The 15,180-nt window shown below is 47.5% G+C and overlaps 1 long non-coding RNA gene across 2 annotated transcripts; it reads left to right on the top strand.

The window, feature by feature from the left end:
- The first annotated feature begins 8,919 nt into the window (after window positions 1-8,919).
- On the top strand, window positions 8,920-10,870 carry LOC150050032 (uncharacterized). Of its 2 annotated transcripts, none has more exons than XR_016538697.1 (3): window positions 8,920-9,036; window positions 9,993-10,126; window positions 10,231-10,870. It is a non-coding gene; the product is annotated as an uncharacterized LOC150050032 (long non-coding RNA). The 2 variants fall into 2 exon arrangements; XR_016538698.1 differs by having other exon boundaries at window positions 8,920-9,040.
- Window positions 10,871-15,180: the final 4,310 nt, after the last annotated feature.

The raw sequence follows: 15,180 nt of genomic DNA, 5'->3' as shown, positions 1-15,180 counted from the left end.
CGTGTGCTGTTTACCTTGAAAAGCTCAGTCCTGCTGATGCTCAGGGATGCTATCAGCCTCCTGAAGGTGGAAAGGTGGAGAGTAGCCATTGCACTGCTATGAAAATGACCTCTAGCTCTGTTCACTGAGTGCTAGTGACTCTATTACTTGGCGGGGGGGCAGGGAGAGTTCAGGTCTCCCCAGAGTGACTGGAATATTACACCTCATGAAATTGTCCTAAGTTTGAGAACATGGAAATAAGAAAGTAATGAAAATTGTCAGTTCATACACCATAAATATAGTCAGAAAACCAACACACATGAGGATTTAATGTAGTGTGGAAATGAAAATTGCTCCATCTCTGGACTGAGAGTTTGGCCTAGTGGTAGAGTGCTTGCCTAGCATGTGCAAAGACCCAGGCTCCATTCCTCAGTACTTCATACATAGAAAAAGCCAGAAATGGTAGAGTGCTAGCCTTGAGGAAAGCCCAAGGATAGTGTTCAGGCCCTGAGTTCAAGTCCCAGAACTGGCAAAGCAAAGAAAGAAAGAAAGAAAGAAAGAAAGAAAGAAAGAAAGAAAGAAAGAAAGAAAGAGGCTCCAGCTGACTAAAGATTCAGGACTCAACCTGAACAGCAGCAATGGAGGAAGCATGCCACAACACCAGCCTCTGGCTGCAACCACCCACAGGCAATCAATGGACATGTGAGTGACATAACAGCACACATATGCCACATAAGGATCAATCCACAGGAATACTATCCGGCATGTAAGAGATTAAAGATAGCTGAGCATCAGTGACTCTGACCTTTCTGAGTTGGCTACGCAGAAAGCTGAGCTTTGAGAACCACAGTTCAAAGCCAGTCCAGGCAGAGGAGACCATGAGATGATTATTTCCAATTAATCCGCTAAAGGCCAAAAGTAGAGCTGAACTCAAGCCTTGAATTTAAACACAAACTTACATAAAACAATTTAAAAAATAGAAGAAGGAAGAAAAACAAGAGGAGTAGTATGAAGAAGAGGAGAGGAGAGAAGAGGAAGAAGAAAAAAGTCCTTTTCAGTTTGCTGACATATGAGGTTCAGTTGATTCAAATAATAGTCCCTATGAAATTTAAATATCAAACTATTTCGCCACCTTTGTTTTTGTTGGTCGTAGGACTTGAACTCTGGGCCTGGGCGCTGTCCCTGAGCTCTTCAGCTCAATCCTACCACCCTACCCCTTGAGCCACAGCACCACTTCCTGTTTTCTGGTGATTAATGGAAATCTTACACACATTTTAGTGCCTGGGCTGGCTTTGAACTTCGATCCTCAGATCTCATCCTCTTGAGTAGGTAGGATTACAGGTGTGAGCCACCACACCTGGCCATTTTTAATACCTTCGTATGTAAATTCCTGGTGTTCTTACCCTGAACCCTAATGCTAGCAGTCAGGATCATACAAGCTGGCACTATTAGGAGGTGGTAGAATCTTTCAGGGGTAGAGCTTGGTAGGAGGTCTTAGGTAGCTAAGGAATAAGGCTCATGTTGGTAATCCTACAACAAAACCATATCAGGGATCAAGCCTAAGCTCTGAATTCCAACCCCAGGACCAGCACACAGACACACAGACACATACACACTTGCAGACATTCATGCATATGCACACACACACACACACACACACTTGATACAGATGAGAGAAAGTTATCTAGAAGACTTAAGAAAAAGAAGAGAAAATTAAGTATTCCCTGGAAAGGTGGCCTAGTATAAGAATGCTCCCCCCCCCCACACAAAGTTCTGGAAGTGGTACTGAGCCTCAAGTGGTAGAGCACTAGCTTTTAGAAAACCCAAGGACAGTATTAAAGCCCTTCATTCAAGCCCCAGGACTGGCCAAAAAAAAAAATTAACTACTCTCTCCAGCCCCTCCAACCCATGCCTACCCATTTTTCCAAACTCAACCATGCATACAAGTTCCATACCTACTCCAGCAAGTTCCTCCCTCCCCACCTCTATCTTCTCTCCAAACAGACTACCTTGCACACATTCTCCCCTGGCCCCAGCCCTGCAAGCTCCTTACCTTCAGACTTTCCCAGCACACAGCTCCATCTCCTGGAAGATGCACCCTTTGCCCACACCTCTGGTTCTTCTTTGCCAGGTCTCCTTGGCCTTCCTTTCCTATCTTCCATATACTCCCCCAGCTACCACCCAGACCCACACATGGTGTACCTAAATGACCACATTGAATGCCAGTTTTTCACCTCCCCACGGGGCCCTCTGTCAAGACATCCACCATGAGATGAATGCACCACCACTAGAGGCTGAATATCAACACAGATGTCAGGAGGAATGGATGCCACCCAGCCCACTCTCAGTCCCCTCTCCGGTTGTTTTCCAGCCTTCTTTGCTCTGTACATGCCTAGAGCTCTTCCCATCTCCTCCTGTTCCCCTACAGAAAAGACTCATCATTTGATAGATTAAAAAAAAAACACAGAAAAAATAAAACAATATGCTAGCTGAGTGGAAACCGTTCCTTTCACCATCATTCAAAGGTATACAATATTATCAATACAGGTAGGGCAGCAGTGGACAGCCAGAAAGAGGCATCTAAAAAGCAGACAGGGGGCCAGGAGTTTGGCCTAGTGGTAGAGTGCTTGCCTAGCATGCACGAAGAACTGGATTTGGGTCCTCGGTACCACATACATAGAAAAAGCCGGAAGTGGTACTGAGGCTCAAGTGGTAGAGCTCTGACCTCGAGAAGGTCCAAGGACAGTGCTCAGGCCCTCAGCTCAAGCCCAGACCAAAAAAAAAAAAGCAGACAGGTCTGTACAGTCATGTGCCAAATGATTTCAAGGTCTTCCACAGCCCATTGGCCAAACATCCTCTGTTGCCAAAAATGGCCAATCAGGGAAGATGACAAAGTTTACCACTTGTAAAACTTGGCTTCTAGCCAGGCATGGTGGCTCACACCTGTAATCCTAGCTACTCATGAGGCTGTGATCTGAGGTTCAAAGTCAGCCCGTGCACAAAAGGACCTGAGACTTTTATCTCCAATTAACCTCTAGAAAATGGGAAGTGGGGCTTGGCTCAAGGGTAGGGTGATAGCTTTGAGCTGAAGAGCCCAGGGACAGGGCAGTAGCCTTGAGTTGAAGAGCTCAGGGACAGTGTCCAGGCCGAATTCAAGCCCCATGACCCACAAAACAAACAACAACAACAACAAAAAGCAAAACAAAAACTTGGCTCTTAAAAACCAGTGAGGAAAAAAAGAACAGTAAAAAAACAGTAAGGGACTGGGAGTTCAGCCTAGTGGTAGTGCTTGCCTAGCATGCACGAAGACCTGGGTTCGATTCCTTGGTACCACATATACAGAAAAAGCCAGAAGTGGTGCTGTGGCTCAAGTGGTAGAGTGCTAGCCTTGAGAAAAGCCCAGGATAGTGCTCAGGCCCTGAGTTCAACCCCCAGGACTGACAACAAATAAAAGAACCGTAAGAAAATAAAAAAACCAACAACAACAAAGAACATGAACTGGTTTCTGAAAATGATGTGCCACCTGTTCTGAGGACATACAATCATGCTCACCTTCATGTAAAACAGGAGAAATTTTACTTTCAATGAGGACATGCCGGCATCTGCCTAGCCAGGTGACACAGGCTAAGTCTGGCAGCACAGTGAGTCTGCGGGGTACACAGAAGCCGCTGCTCCTAACAGCGTAGGTCTGGGTCTGGGGAAGTTCTCCTTCCAGGAACTGACAGAGATGCCCAGGGCCCCCTCATACCTTTGTAAACCAGGCATAGACACCGAGGTTCCCTGCTGCATGCTAAGAGCACAGAGCTGGGAACATCCTCAAAGGACAGGAGAAGTCAGGTCATGGGGACAAGAAGCCAAACAAAAGTCATTACTGGGCTGTGACAGCACACTCAACAAGCTTCCCTGGTGTGCCCGGAGTCCCCTTGGGACCAACCAGGACTTGTCAGCACAGGAAGTCCTCTCTCTGTGAGACAAGGTAAGCCAGAAAGGATAAGGAGCAACAATTAACGTACAGAGTAAAGATCCCTCCATTGCTTCTCCAATGCATCTATCCCTACTCCAAGAAAGGCCAGGGCCCTTTAGGAAAAAGATTGGAACTGAGCCAGGATCAGCTTCTTTTCTTTTAACGCTGATTCTGGGGCTTGAACTCAGGGCCTGGGCACCATGGCTGAGCTTTTTTTTTTTTTTCTTTTTTCTTTTTTTGAATAAAGGCTCTCAGTCTACCACTTGAGCCACAGATCCACTTCTCTAGTTTTATGCTGGTTAATTGGACAGAAGTATCTCAAGGAACTTTCCTGCCCTGGCTGGCTTGGATCAAGGATAGAATTGAGGTCAAATTCAAGTCCTCAAAGAGCATTCCTTAAGTCACACTTTATCCACAGGAAATATCATTACAGACATTCAAAAAAAGCAAACAAATGGGGCGGCTCCTACCTGCACTGACAAATCTCTTCCAAGAAAAAAATACTTTTTTTTTTGTTTGTTTGTTCTTTTGCTAATCCGGGAGCTTGAACTCAGGGCCTGAACACTGTCTGAGCTTCTTCTGCTCAAGGCTAGTACTCTACCACTTGAACCCAATGCCACTCCTGGCTTTAGGTACTGTTTAGATGATACTGAGGAATCAAACCCAGGACTTCATGCACACTAGGCAAGTATACAACCACTAAGCCACAATCCCAGGTCCCAGAAAGCAAACTTCCTATGGAGGAATAGGACAATCAAGTCCACAGGGCAGAGACCAGAAGATGAAGCCACCATCCGGCCATCTGCATGGGAAACCACTATTGCTCTTCAGGAAGCCAACCTCAACACCACCCCTTGCAAATCTAGTAATGCAAGTACTTGTGGACTGAGACCCCCTCATCCTCCATCCCTCTTTTGAACATGGAAGAGGGTATACTGTTCAGAACTTCACGGCTACTCAGCAGCAGGTTGAGGAAGCTAAGCTACTCCTAAATAGTTGAGCTCAGAACCACTTGACCAACTGAGATTTATCTCAATGTTAAGGCAGAGTCTCCCCAAGACCTTTCTGAATGATGATAACACTTATGCAACCCTCCCAGACCTCAATTAGTGAACAGCAAAGTCCCCCAGTCATCTAAGGGGGCTTCGAGCTCTGCCATGAAGGAAAAGAATCTGCGCAAACCTTCCTTGATGGTTGACAGAAGCAATCACTCAATCATTGCCTACCCTCAGACAAGGTTGGAGCCCACAGACATGTAGACTACATCCCTGACCTGAGGCAAGCAAATGTGGGCAGAGCTGCTTCAATGACTAAAAAAACCACTTCGTCAACTTGAAACATGAAATCGTGTGGAAACAACATGCTATGTCCAAGGCTGCCAAGTCAAAATTGGAAAATAGAGAGTAGGTCAGGTAGAACCACTTCACCTCACAAGTAAGTCACGTGACCCTGGACACCTAAAGAGGCACCAAAGCTCTAGGGTCTCAGCTTTACAAGTTAATCCCTCAGGTAAGAGGTGAGGGCCCAACTCTTAAATTTCCATCTAACATGGCCAAATCTGGTGGTGACCAAGCTAAATGACACTGGGCTACCTCCACTCCCAACAGTGCTCCACGCACAGGAAGTACCCCATTAGTTGAAGGTGAAGCCATTGGTATATGTGCTGCTCAAGTCAACACTGAAGTCCGGGGCATTAAACCTTGACTGCTAAGGAATGTGCAGGAAAGAAAATACACCACGCCAGGAACAGATATCCATCCTCAAAGGTCACCACATCAGAGGCACTGGAATTAAGTCCAACAAAACCAGTGGTTCCCCAAGACTGCCCTGAGGAAAAAAGTCCCCAAAAATTAGCACCCCCAAGTACACTGAAGTTACCAAGAATGCCAAAAAAATAAGCAGAGGTCGCCAAGAGTTTGTGCCTCTCCCCAAAAGCAGTAGTCTCTAAGACAAAGAGGCAAAGATAATACCCAATAAAGCAGAAGTCCCCAAAACTATACCCCAAAACCAGATATCAGGAAGACTTTGTAACCCCAGAAAACAGACATTATCAATATATGGCCATTTAACTTGGACATCCAATGAGCTGCTAACACTCCTGCTACCAGGGATAAATCCACAGCAGAAAAAGCCAAAATGAACCAGGCCACATCCAGTACCAAGAACAGGCCAAAAACAGGTCAAGAGTTGCCCCTTCATGAACAGCTACGAGGAATTCAAAGCTAGGTACCACACTTCAGAACACAAAGAGAAGAAACAGCACGCGGATACCTCACTCAGCAACAGCAAACAAGAAACCAAGAGCCCCCAAGCAGCTGCTGCCACAGCTGTTAAACCTGGGTTGCGAGGATCAATTCACCCATACATGATACTAAAGGAGACAAGGCTGTCTCAAGCAACCCCAAAGTACTGGGACAACCCACTCCACTGCCAGGTGCCAGAGACAAGGCATCCCAGGAGGCCACTGGAAATGGACAGGCTACCCCCACTCCTTGGCATCAGGAGGCGCAGCCTCGGGACTTGTGGCTGCCAGGGGGAATAGGACCACTAAAGATGCTGAACCGGTTGCTGATGGCTTCATCACCATCATAGTGTTTGCCAGGGATAACCGAGAGGTATTTAGGAGGCAGAGGGCCTTACTGGGTGCCACTATCTCTTGTTATCATCCCACAGGAGAAAAAATTCGAGCATCTTCCAAACTTGGAAAAAAGGGAGGAGGAACCCAAAATGCCTCACACCAGTCCTCAGGTCTCAGCAGGCACTTTGGGTCCACAACACACATGACCAGGTGAACCTGAAAAGGACAAGAACATGACACTTCACCAATGCCCCAAACTTCAGCCACAGACATCTAAGAGTGACCAAAGTAAATCTTTCTCTGTACTAGAGAAAATGCACAAATTGGAATGTTAACTTCAAAGGGAAGACACCAACCATAACTGACTTACAGGAAAAAGTAATTTACTCCACACATGCCCTCCTCAAGACATGCAACAAAACAGGAAACACCTACAGGAGAAACACTTGTGTGGGAAGGACTGTCACAACATCCTTTTACAAGCATTTGCTCTCATGCAAAAAGGAACCTGAGCCACAGGGATTTATATACAGAACCACAGAAGACAGGAGACATGATTCTACCTTATAACCCATGAACCAACTATGGACTATAAAGAATACTTAGCTGGACCCCTGTGACTTATGCCTGTAATCCTAGCTACTCAGGAGTCTGAGATCTGAGGATCATGGTTCAAAACCAGTCTGGGCATGAAAGTCTGTGACACTTTTATCTCCATTTAACCACCAAAAAATCCAGAAGTGGCACTGTGGCTCAAGGAGTACAACACAAGCCTTGAGTTGAAGAGCTCAAGATGAGAGTTCAAGTCCCACAACCAATACCCAAAACCAAAACCAAAGCCAAACAAACAAACAAAAACACTTGGATGTCTGTGTTAGGCTGAAGATGAGGAAGCAATTACCTATAACCAGTGATGCTGCCCATTCAGAGAAGACACCAGATGGATACCAACCAACAGGCCTCATAGCCTGAGAAATCCTGTGAGGAGAGACTTGCTGAGACATGGAACAGAACAAATAGCATATTGCTACACAAAAGACAACCTCTGCAGAGAAAACGCTGTGATCTAGGCATTCAACTGCTGACAGCCTACCAGATGAGAAGACATATGACAAGAAAAACTGGCATTTTCAGAGGTTTTGTACGGAGGGGGTTTCAGTGTCCAAATAAACAATGAAAATCAACCTATGATACTAATAACATTGAACCTGGAATACTCCCCTTTTTTATTATGATGGCAATTGTTATTAACAAGGTAATATTATTGTGCCTCCTCACTGTTATTATTAAGGAGTCATACAGAGGGCTTACAGTTCTATAAGTCAGCTAATGGGGACGATTCTTCTTCCTCTCCTTCCATTGCCCCTCTCCGGTCACTGACCATACATTTAGAGAGCATGCACACATCTGCAGGCACAGGTGCAAACACAATCTGTGTGTCCCTAAGCTCTAATTCCCTGCAGAACCTGATCTACCATACTCCCCTAGACTTGGGCCTCTTCCCACCTCCAGAAGCCCACCGATTTTGGGACACTGGTGATCCCAATCCATCCCTAAGCCAACGACTTTACCACTTCTGCTTTGCCTCATAGCCTCTGTCTGCTTCCCATCACTCACACTCCAAAAGGCCCAGTCAACCTCATTGCTACCTCGTGCACTGGTCCTTCCTCAGCTCCCAAGGCAGCATCCAGGCCTCCCCTGGAGTCAAGCCCTCTCTGCTGGCGCCTCTCTTTCCAGTCTAGACTTTCCGGACACGCCCACTCCTGAGCTCTGTCTTTAGACATTCCTAAGAGCTTCACAACTCCATCCAGGCCCACTCCCTCCAAGTCCTTCCTTCTAGCCTCCCTCTTCCCAGCATGCTCCTCTCCTCCAGCCAAGCCCACCACTCTGCTCTCTTCCCCTAGGCCACGCCCACCCCTTGCTCCTCCCCTCCTGCCACGCCCACCCTGTAAGTGCTCACCTGGAGCCTCCCCTTGCACGCATCGCACCTACTGGCAGGTGCATCTGTACCCTTGCCTCCATTGCTTCTTTGCCAGGTCTTTTTGGACGTGGCCATCTTTCTTTCTCTTCCTCCCAGCCCCCAACACGCCTAGGGACAGCACTCCACCCCACATCCTCACCGGCCCCATGGGCCCTCCCAGGCCCCTCCACGAGAAGACCACACGACCACTAGAGCTGATGTCACCCATCCTCTGAGACCCTGGGGGGCTGAACGCCAGCCCGCCCCACCCTCGGTCCCTTCCTGGCTGCTCTGGCTTCTCCACTTTGTCCGCACCCCCATCTCCTCCAGTTCCCCATCAGAACTCAACCTGCCCAGCCCTAAGCCTGGCCCCTGGCTCCACCGCTGGGGCCTCCTCCAACCTCCTTCTCCTCCTCCTGCGCGAGAACCAACCGCTCAGAACCCGCCTGCCCGAGCCCCAGCCCACCTTCCTCTCTGCAGCTTCCCAGACTATCTAAGGAGCCTGGCTTCTTCATTTTAAACTAGTACTGGAATTTGAACCGGGGGCCTTGCTCCGTAGGTACTCTTCTGCTGAGACAGACCCCTGCAAGTCCCCAATTTTGCTCATCTTAAAAAGAAAAAAAAAAAAGGCAGCCCTGCGCCGGTGGGCTATACCTGTAATCCTAGCTACTCAGGAGGCTGAGATCTGAGAATCGTGGTTCAAAGCCAGCCCCGACATGAAAGTCCAGGAGACTCTTATCTCCAATTAGACACCAGAACACCGGATGTGGTGCTGTGGCTCAAGTAGTAGTGCACTAGCCTTCAGCTCAAGCGTTCAGGGACAGTGCCCAGGCCCAGTGTACAAACCCAACCATGGAAAAATAATAAAGGCAACAAATAAACAACAAACAAACAAAAACTTATCTCTCCTCAAACCTACAGCCTGCTGTGTCAGATTCCCCTGCCAGCCTTCACACACACACACACACACACACACACACACACACACAGCAAGACAGTGGCTGATTTGGGGGTCACTAGCTAGACATGAGCTGGGGGATTGCCTAGAGAGGCCCAGGGTAGCAAGCCAAAGGCTTTGTGTGTGTGTGTGTGGGGGGGGGGGTTCATGGGACTTGAACTGTGACGTGGGAGCTGTCCCTGAGCTCTTCAGCTCAAAGCTACCACCCTACCCTTGAGCCAAGCTCCATTTCCCATTTTTCTAGAGGTTAATTGGAGATAAGAGTCTCAGGTCCTTTAGTGCCTGGGCTGGCTTTGAACCTTGATCCTCAGATCTCAGCATTCTGAGTAGCTAGGATTATAGGCATGAGCCACCATGCCAGGCAAGCCAAAGGCTTTTTGAATGTCATTCCTATTTCCCACTTAGATATCTAATTGTCTCCTCCTCCCCTTCCCTCTCTGCCACACAGTTCTGCCAAGGACCTGACATGTTCCCAAACAGGGAGTGGTCTCTTTCAGTTCCAGCTCCTTCCCTCTGAATAACACCATACCTCTGCCTTGACTAAACCTTGCAGGAATCCTTCTAGAACCCCAACATGAAGCAGGTGTCCCAGGACTCCTGCAGTTCCCAGTGCTTTCTGACATCACAATTCCTTTACTTCAAAATGCACGCATCCACTGCAGCCCCAGAATGTGAAGTGCCTGCCAGGTAAGCCAGGAACCTGGGACTCCTCAGGCCAAGCACAGATGGGCACATACTTGCAAAGAGCAATGTATAAAAATTAGTATAAAACATTCTTTTTTTTTCTTCAGTAACCACAACTACAAAAGAGGCCTTAATTCGGGATTGACTGCAATAAGAAGAGGACAAGCAGACCCGGCTCATTCTTACTCTAAAGGCAGAGAGAGAAGGGAATGGAAGTCACCTTGGGTAAATAAATGAATCTCAGGGAAAGCATGCTGAGTAACAACGAGAAGGCTCTCTGATGGATATAAACACGATTGGTTTTTCAGTGGGTTTAAGAGCTCAAGGTGTAGTCCCACAAACCTACCCTGAACTGGGTAAATTCCAACAGAGGTACCTAGGAGCTGAGCAACAACCTCGAAAGGTACCAAGAGTTGAATACTATCAAGTCTAGATGCTCCCACTTCTCACCAGGAATCTGGACACTTGCCCATTGCCAAGGATTCTGGCTGACCCCGATTTCTTGCTTTCTATTGGGTGAGTTGCTAAGCAACTGTGTGAGAGAGAAGCAGTCTCTGCTACCTGCCAGTTTTCACATCACACCTGAGCAATGGTTTCACCAGGGGAAAAGAGGGGGACAGTGTGAAACTGCAAGTGAAATGAATTCCTTCACTATCAGGAAGCAGAGGACATAGTAAAGATCTCCTTCCAGCACTCCTTGCTTCCAAATGAAATCTCCAATGTTATAAAGGGTGCTAGCTGCATTTCATCACATGCCATCCAATTTGCTGCATTCCATTTTTTTTTGTCGGTTTTGGAGCTTGAACTCTGGGTCTGGATGCTGTCCCTAGGCTCCTTTTGCTCAAGGCTAGTGCTCTACCACTTGAGACAGAGCACCATTTTTGTTTCTTTCTGTGATCGAAGATGAGTGTCTCACAGACTTTCTTTCCCCCGCTGGCTTCAAACTGTGATCCTCAGATCTCAGTCTCCTGAGTAGCCAGGATTACAAGCATGAGGCACCAATGCTCACCTTCACACTAATTTTAAACATTTCAGTGCTGGCAATTGCCAGGCTTCTCTTCTGAGTCAAGAATTCAATAACAAGCTTGCCATTGGCAGCTCATCGTGTAATCCTATCTAGGGAGCTGAGACCTGAGGACCACAGTTCTAAGCCAGTTCAGCCAGTCTTACCAGGACAAGTCCTCGAGACTCTTATCTTCAAATGACCATCACGATGCTGTGGCTCAACTGGTAGAATGTTGGCCTTGAACAACAACAAAAAAAAAGCTAAGAGAGTGGGGAGAGGGAAAGTGGGAGAAAAAAGTAAAAAAAATGTACGGAAAAGCCACATATGCTCAGATGGGAATGCCAACCATATCATGGACAGCCAGAGCCCAGGCTTCCAGCCCCTCCCAGGCACATTGGCAGCACCACTGTGAGCACGAAGCTCTTTCATCAACCAACCACAGTTGTCAAACCTTTCCCCTCTGTTCCAGAGAAATAAAGCCCAGGAATGAAGTCATGTCCATATTCTCAGGTAGAGAGAAGGGTGAAAACCAAGGGATTGGAAAGCATCACCCATCCTATAAAACCAGTTCACATAGTCTCCAATGCCTCCATTCCTGCACCACCTGCGCATTGTAATGTACACTAGTGGTCCCCAGTGTTTAGGAAGACAGCAGGCATAAATAGCCCTTTAAAAGTATATATATATATATATATATATATACATATGATATGAAAAACAGACTACTTCTGGAACACTTTCTGCTGCTACCAGTCTGGCACATGGACAGGACCTTGTTACCCAACACATAAATTACAGACACAGCCAAGGGGGAAACTGATCATTAATACAATCCTGATGATTTCCATGTGTTGGTGGGTCACACATGTAATCCTAGTTACTCAGGAGGCTGATATCTCAGGATTTCAGCTAGAAGCCAACCCAGGCAGAAAAATCACTGTAAGACTCTTATCTCCAATTCATCACTCAAAACTGGAAGTGGAGCTGTGGTAGACTGGAGTGAAAAAGCCCTGAGTTCAAGCCTCATGACCACCACCAACAAAAAAGCATCCCAACCTACTTAAGTTCCTGGACAATTATTGGATGGCAGGTGAGTGGTGTGTACGAATGGAGCATCTTGCTGGTGGGTCAGTTACTGATGCCAAGAGGAACCTCAAAGCTAGCACTCTACTAACTTGAGCCATAGCACATTTCTGGCTTTTTTTGTGTATGTGGTACCAAGGAATCAAAACTCAAGGCTTCTTGCATGCTAGGCAAGCACTCTACACTGGGCCACATCCAAACCCAGTCTAAGAAATTCTCATCTCCAATTAACCAGCAAAAATCTGGAAGCAGAGTTGTGGCTCAAGTAGGAAAGTGCTACCCTGTGCCAAAAAGCTAAGAGATAAACTGGGTGCTGGTGGCTCATGCCTGTAATCCTAGCTGCTCGGGAGGCTGAGATTTGAGGATTGAGCTTCAGAGTCAGCCTGGGCATGGAAGTCTGTGTGACTGAGCCCAGGCCCAGAGTTCAAGCCCCAAGACCAATAAAAAAACAAAACAAAACAAAAATCTAAGGGACAATGCTCAGGCACTGAGTACAAGCCCCAGTACACACACACACACACACACACACACACACACACACTAGGCAACAGAACATTACTCCAATTTCTCCACAATCCACTAGCTCCTCTAACACACTTTACAGAAATAATACTCTACCCAAACAAGTAAACCTACTGTGGTCCAGAGGAAAAGCTCTCTGGGCCTCCTAAGCTCTTAGAGAAAAACATTAGAAGTGATTGTGTAACACACCAGGCCAGGGCTGTCTGTGACCAGACACCTTGAAGTGCCACTAACTAGACACAATGTCCAAGTACTGACCTGGGTGTAATCATGTCCTAGCTCTCTTTTCCTCTGCATTCTGCCTCCTTTTCAACTTCCAAGAACAGCAGGAGAGACAGAGATGCAAGATGGCGCTGGAGCAGTAGGAAATCTCCCTAACTCTCTCCAACCAAAAAAGACAGTTGAGGTCTCAACACCCAGTCCCCCCAAGGAATCAACCACAACAATGAATATACGAACAAACAGAGAATCACAGGAACAAAAAAAGAAAAAAATCCTCCAAACTGGCACACACAAAGAGGGAGAACCAGGAAGACCCGTCCCCTGCCTCTCTAGCAGCTCAGTCGAGAATGTGGCCCGTGGCTGCCTGTAACTTCAGAAACACGAGTGGAGCACGGGAAACTCCCACAGCTCCAGACCTGGACAGCACAGAGACAGAGACCACAGGCAAGGGACTATGAGACTCAGACCCGCGGAGCTGCCACCGCCACACTGCTCAACCCACGACCAGCACAATGCAGCATGGTGGCGGGGTGGCAACCAGCGCAGATACAGAAATCTACCACCACGACATGGCTGGCTAGCCCTTAACCCGGCCCCGGAGGACTGAGTACCCGGCCATAGTCACCCCCACCCCTTGAGACCACACCCCTTCCCGCCACAGCGCGGGGAGAACTGGTCTGCGAACCCACACCTGCGCGCTTGCAGGTTCCCACCGCGCGAAGCTGTGCGCCCCGTGCAGCGCGCCCCCTCCCCTAGGCCGGATTTCAACCAGCCAGGGCCACTGAAACCCAGGAACCCCACAGGATCTGCCAGCGAGCGCGCCCTACATGGGAACCCCACAGCCTAGGCCGCTGGCCCGGCTGAGCTGCGAACGTGTGCTCCGCAGCCTGTGGGGCATGGCGTCCCAAGCCAGCTCTCTAGGTGGAAAGTCCAACCACCCGGAGCCGCTGGCCCCACGGAACCCCGGAACCACGAGCACGTCTCAGCAGCCCAGCCAGCAGAGCGTACCACCCACTGGCACTTCCCATGCCAACTTGCCCGGGGCAGGAATTGGAACCTCCTGGACCACTGGCCCTGTCGAAGGCACGAATTGCACACACCTGGAGGAGGGTCCCCTGCCCGCGGAGCCTGCCATGGAATGCGCCCTTCGTGGACATTCAAGTTGCCTAGGCTACTGGAGCAGCACCTCCCACCGCCTGGAGCCGCCCAGCCGGTACACACACAGATATGATGACAGAATGGGCCAAAGAATAAGAGAGCAGATACAAAAGCGGTTTCCAGAGCACAAAGAAGAAATACAAAGGAAATCGTTAAAAGAGGGAAATAACACTTGGAGAACCGATATAGGAACCATAAAATAGTTCAGTTTCCATAATGCAAACCACAATGGAAGAACTAGGAAATAGAATAAATGAGATGGAAAATAGAATATCAAGACTAGAGTTTAAAACACAGGAGCTGGAGCAGAAAGTCCTTTGTATGGATAAAAACACTCAGAAATTACCAAAAGGAGACCCAAGAATTGGCAGACAAAGCCAAGAAACCAAATGTACGTATAACTGGGATTGACAAGAGGGAGGAGTACCAGAAAACAGGGATGCAACTTATTCCATAGAATTATCACAGAAAATGTCTCCAACCTTAGGAGAGAAAATCTTACATAACAGAAGCATATATAACACCTAATAGACAGGATCCTAGAAGAAACACTTGTAGACATATCATAGTAAAAACACTACACCAGAGTAGCAAGGAGCTGATTTTAAATGCTAAAAAAATCAAAAAAGGAGCTCTATTACAATGGGAAAAAATCAGGATCATTTTGGACCTCTCTACACAAACCCTCAATGCAAGGAAAGGCTGGAAAGATACCATACAAGCTCTGAAGATCAACAGCTGCCAAATCAAACTGATATACCCAGCAAAGCTAGCATTTACATTTGATAGTGAAGCTAAAACCTTCCATGATAAACAAAGATTAAAGGAATGCATGAACACTGTAAGAAGCACTACAAAAAACACTAAAAGGAGGAATACAATCTAAATAAATCATCAAGATCAGGGAATCACATCAGATAGAAATCACTAGAAGGGATTGGGAGTGTGGCCTAGTGATAGAGTGCTTGCCTAGCATTCATGGAACTCTGAGTTTGATTCCTTGGTACCACATACATAGAAAAAGCCAGAAGTGGTGCTGTATATCAATAGCTTTGAGAAAGCTCAA

Source organism: Megascapheus bottae, chromosome 18 (genome assembly GCF_031878675.1).
Source record: "Megascapheus bottae isolate mThoBot1 chromosome 18, mThoBot2.hap1, whole genome shotgun sequence".
In the NCBI taxonomy this organism is placed as follows: domain Eukaryota; kingdom Metazoa; phylum Chordata; class Mammalia; order Rodentia; family Geomyidae; genus Megascapheus; species Megascapheus bottae.
The sequence above is the reverse complement of the archived record's forward strand: the minus strand, read 5'-3'. Positions and strand labels throughout refer to the sequence as shown.